The sequence below is a fragment of the Malania oleifera genome, chromosome 10 (assembly GCF_029873635.1).
Source record: "Malania oleifera isolate guangnan ecotype guangnan chromosome 10, ASM2987363v1, whole genome shotgun sequence".
NCBI lineage: Eukaryota > Viridiplantae > Streptophyta > Magnoliopsida > Santalales > Ximeniaceae > Malania > Malania oleifera.
The window spans coordinates 8,565,904-8,571,903 of record NC_080426.1 but is presented as its reverse complement, the minus strand read 5'-3'; positions in this window follow the sequence as shown (position 1 = coordinate 8,571,903).

Here is a 6,000-nt window from a genome sequence, read left to right as displayed (position 1 = left end):
ACAATACTAGAGTATAGGAATCGATTTTGGGGAGGATTAAAATTAGAATTTAGGGTTCTGTTCCGTTGCCTGGAAGCAGAAAATTCTATGGTGGTTTTCATGATTTTTCTTGGGTAACGATTTCAGGAAAGTCATGGTAAACTATTGTTGGTTTTTGTTTTTGAGTGGTAAGACTGAATCTTAAATTAGGAATGAGGATGTAAAGGCAATTGGTATTGGAGAATATGCTATGGTTCTTAGATAAATAAATGTAATAGGCATGTTATGATGATAGGATTTTAAAGTTGCTTCTGTTCTATTTTCAGGATGGACCTTGGAATTTGAAATAGCAACTCTCATGATAGAGGTGGTGACAATGCGGGGACCTCGAGTATGGGTGGCAGCGATTCTAATGTAGTCCTGCGCGGTGTTGCTCAACAGGTCATGGCTGAGATAGCACGAAGTTCTAGGGAGCAGAGAGGTCCGTCAGTAAACCAGGGCTGCACGATTGAATAGTTTACCAGGATGAATCCCCCGCCTTTCTCAGGGAGTACGGACCTGATCATGGTAGAGAACTGGATACAGGAGATGCAAAAATCATGACTGTACGCACTGATGAGCAGACAGTACTATATGCCACATTCAGACTGACAGGGGATGCTGAGCGTTGGTGGTCTGTAGTGAGGCTCCTGGAGGAGCAGAGGCTGGTACAGGTAGCCTTGACCTGGGGAAGGTTTGAAGAGATTTTCTTCGACCGCTATTTCCCCTCCTCGGTTAGGGATGCCAAGATGGAGGAGTTCCTGAATTTGACTAAGGGCTATTTGACAGTGCCACAATACACGGTTAAATTCGTGGAAATATCGCGTTTTGCTCCCTTTATAATACCAGATGAATTTAGGAAGACCCATAAATTTGAGAGAGGGTTGAGGCACAGGAGCTTTATGAGCAAGTGGCACTATTGAAGATACGAGATTTTTACGAACTTGTGGATAAAGCCACTGTAGCTGAGACTAGTCGACTGAGGGGTGCAAGAGGATAAAGTCAGAGGAAGAGGCCGACACCTCCTAATTTTCAGGCGGGTACAAGTCAGGGTCAGTGGAGGAGACATGATGTGGGTTAGCAGCATGTAGGAGGACACCGAGTTCCGCAGGCGGTCCAGCCCCCCCTACTTGCCCGCGATGCTCTAGGAGAAATTTTGGAGAATGCCCGATTGGATGATCACTTACTATCGATGTAGTCAGTCAGGCCATATGGTGCGGGATTGTTGTGCACCTCTGAATGTTGTGCCAGTTCCCAGACCGTACCGAGAAAACTATCCAGCACCTTGAGGCGACCAGCAGAGGATTACCACCCCGACGCGAGTATATGCATTGACCCCGGGAGAGGCAGAGGTAGCAGACGACATGGTGACAGGTATTGTTTACATTCCGTCATATAAAGCTATAGTTTTGCTTGATTCGTGGGCAACACATTCCTTTGTGACCTGACTCACTCGAAAAATGAGCAGCTCGAAAGCTATCCCAAGTATAGGAGTTCTGTCGTGTAATATTAAGCCCAAGGGCTAGATCGTCTCCTCAGGGAATGCGTTTAATCTCAGATTTTACGTTCTTCCAATCAAAATTAAATTGCACTGAACTCGGTTCAGATTCGGGTTTTCAAGATGGTTCAATTTCACTTTTGATAAATTAAATGACACGTAATTTAAAACTCTAAACTAACATTCACTAAATAAAAGAAAACAAGAATAGAAACCCTACGTCTACTTAAAGAAACATTGGGACACGCGTTAATAAAAACTGGAAACCTAAAATATGGAACTAAAACATGCAAGAATGGAAACTCTAATCTACCTAAGGAAACATCGAAACACGCACTAATTAAAAATGGTAACATTAATCATGGAATTAAAGCACATAATGGAAACTCAATCACACACACACACACATTAAAAATCGAAACTTTAACAAAATTCAAGAACTCGAACCAAAATAAAAAAACACAAACAAAAACCTAAATTTAAATGCTATCGAAACACAATAAAAATGCAAACTTTGAAAAATCTGACCCTAATTAAGCTGAGCTTCAAAAAAACCAAAAATTAAAAACATTCGCAATTCAAAATTCAAATAACCCAAAGAAAATTAATACTTAACAATTATCCGACTAACACAATATTCAAATTCAAAACTTTAAATAATCTTCAAAAGATAACATTTAACACTTATTCAACTAACCAAAAATTATATAAAAAGAAAGAAAAGATGAGAGAAAGAGAAAAAGAAAAGCCATGAAAGCTTTAGGCCGTGGCAGCAGGGTGCTGTGCTATGGACTGTGCAGTAGCTTGTGGAAGCTCACGGGTGGTTTGTTGATTCACGTACAGCAGAGAGGCTGGAGGTTGGGCAAGAGAAAGCAAAGAAATTGGAGAGAAGAGAAGAAGGAGAGCAGGGAAGAATAAGAGAGAAGAGACAAAGAGCAAAGTAGAATTGAAAACAACAAATAAAACAAACTAAAGAAGAAGAAGAAAAAGAAGAAGAAGGAGAAGAGGAGAATGGGGAGCCATGGGGGCTGCCTATGCAGGAAGAGAAAGAGAAGGGTTAAATAGGATAGAGGGGGAAAGCCCTAGACCCGAATAGGAAACCCGAATTGCTATATTTTTTCATTTTTTTCATTCTCTATTCATCGCAAATCTGACTCTTTTGGAGCCCGTATCTCATAAAACTCAAAACACTAAAGTTGTAGATAATCCTTTCCTCTTTCTCTAGAAATTTGAATCGTCTCGATCGGAGCTCGGACAGAAAAGTTATGCACAAAATACGAACAGGTGTCAGTTTTGATTCTCGGGAATTTTCTTGCGATAAAAAATTACCAAAACTTCATAAATAGTGTAATAAAGTTCAAGAATGATGATTTTGGCATTTTATTAAAATATTGGACAATTTTGGACATTTAATTAAAAATATAAACGGTAAAGCTTGGGTTAAGCGTCCAATTACGCAGTTTTGACGCGTAATCATGACCTGGGAATTTGTTAAATTATGTGGGATAGAAGCTCAATCGCTGGATACTAGTGGCTACACCGACGAGGATTGTAGTAGTGTGTAGTAGGGTACTTAGACGGTTTTCGATTAGTATTCAGGAAAAGATGCTGCCTGCTAATTTGGTGGTTCAGATATGCATGGGTTTGACATGATTCTGGGGATGGATTGGTTAGCTGCCTGTTATGCTAGTGTTGACTAACATAAGAAAGAGGTAATTTTCAGACCTCCAGGGGAGCAGGAATACCGATATGTGGGGATGTGCATGCGCTCCTCCTCGCAGATATTATCAGCAGTTCAGGGGAGGCGATTGCTTCTGGAGGGGTGCCAGGGGTATCTAGCCTATGTGAAAGTAGCACCAGAAGGGGAATTAAAGCTAGAGGATATCCCGATAGTGAGGGATTTTTTTGATGTGTTTCCAGAAGATTTGCCTGGATTGCACCCTAATCGAGGAGTTGAATTTGTGATTGATTTATCTAATGGGGACGGTGTCGATCTCTAAGGCTCCGTACAGAATGGCTCCGACAAAATTAAAGGAATTGAAAGAACAGTTGCAAGATTTGCTAGACAGAGGATTTATTAGATCCAGTGTGTCAACTTGGGGAGCGCCGGTATTGTTTGTGAAAAAGAAAGATGGATCGATGAGAATGTGCATCGACTATAGAGAGATAAATAAAGTGACGATTAAGAATAAATATCTTCCCCATATTGATGATTTATTTGACAGCTAAAGGGAATACAGATTTTCTCGAAGATTGATCTACGATCCGGGTACCATTAGGCAAAGGTTAAGGTAGAAGATGTTTCGAAGACAACGTTCCAGATTTGGTATGACCACTACGAGTTTCTAGTTATGCCATTCGGATTGACGAATGCACCTGCGGTATTCAGGGATCTAATGAATTGGGTGTTCCATCATTTCCTAGATCAGTTTGTTATAGTCTTTATTGATGCATCCTGGTATATTCAAGGAGCCTCGAGGAACATGAGGATCATCCGAGGACAGTTCTACAAACACTGAGAGAAAGAAAGTTGTATGCAAAATTCAAGAAGTGCGAATTCTAGTTGAAGCAAGTCACCTTCCTCGGACACGTGGTATCTAGGGGTGGCATTTTTGTGCATCCGAGCAAGATTGAGGTTGTAGAGGACTAGGCATGATTGAAAAATGTGTAGGAAATCAATAGTTTCTTGGGATTAGCAGGATACTATCGCCGATTTGTGGAGGGATTCTCTAAACTGTCAAGTCCTCTTACCAGATTGACCAGGAAGAATATAAGGTTTGAATGGATAGATGAGTGCAAACAGAGTTTCCAAGAATTAAAGCAACGACTCATCACTGCACCAGTCTTGATGATTCCTTCGGGAGAAGAGAGTTTCGTAATTTGTAGTTGTAACGACCCGACCCTTTACACGGACTCAAGTATCACTCACATACATCAAATACCTATACCTGTTCAAGATATGGAAACAACTCGCCCTAAACAGGGACATACGGGTGTAAATCATACATAATCATGATGTAAATGTCGCGGAAAAACATAAACATCCATTGGGATTACTACTAGCCTTATACCAGAGTTCACTAATACATCCATAATTTACATACATTCGGACTTAGAGTAATCGTCATATTACAACCCTCCAAAAAGGACTTTCATCAAGTTTAGTACAAAATTTAGATGCTTACGTAAGCTAACCAAAATAACCTCCCCAGTCCCTTTATCTACTAGGACCGACGCACGGACGGACTTGAAAACAAAGGTTGTAAGATAGGGTAAGACACCTTTCAGTAAGGAAGAAGAAGTTACAACAGTGTGTGATTGCATACATGCATATTTTCATTCAACATCTGGAATATAAATAAAATATTTTCAATACAGTAATGCATCAGGTATATCATTATTCATATTACAAAATTCCTACATCTGTCTTTCGACCATTTAATGATTTATCAGATGACCAACAGCAAAATATCCCTATAACCAGTTTTACTCGTGGCTCGAGTTGTGCACTAGTACTCGTCCAATGCCCTGTTCGTGCAGACACTGTCGAGTACCTACATATGATCCGACTGCCCCCATTGGCCCAGTGTCAGCCAATGGTTTCACCCTGCTAGCCGACCATCTTGGTTCCCACATCGTTTAATACGTGTGGTTACACGTGTACATTTAGCTACGATATCGTGCCGTATCATATAACAGTGGTTTCATTTCACTCTGCAAAGAAAGTATTTTTCAACCCTCCCGGGACTCTTAAGTTGTGGTTCCGTGTATCATAAATTCAATTTATATAAATACGATACCCTGCGCATTTCCAGTATTTTTTACAAATTCACATAATAGCATTATGTTCAAACCGGCGTCTTTCCACTCAGTTTACCCTTCTTTGTTTACTGATGCGGCTCGGTGTATTACCAGCCTCTATTTATTCACATTATCAGTATAACAAATTTGGAATTTTGTTCCCATATTCTATATCAATAGTATAGAAAATCCATTCATTCTCATATCAACATATATCACACAAGTTTCATATAAAAACCCGCTAAATGATAGAAATTCAATATACATAGTTTAACTGAATAAATAAAGGATTCGAGCCTCTCCTACTATAGTATAAACACAAATAAACGATGTTTGTAAAATTTTGGAGATTACACATTGAAAACCTCGTTTTTACCAAAAACCGTAAAATCTTCAAATTGGCATCTTTGCTCAATAGAATTTCACAAATAAGCAGTTAAATCATAGATAATAACATAAACTAACTTTTTAGCGATTTAGTTTTCCAAAATAGTTGTTGTAATCAAGTTTCCCTGACCTTATACTCGAAATGAAAGTTCGTATGAAAACGGTTCAAATCGAAAACTCGAGATCCCGAAAACCTAAAACCACAGAACATAACCTTACTATGTTTTCTACTGCTATCCAAATATCCAATCAAAACTAGGATCAGATTCCTACCTCGATTTTGAGGAAAACCTGAA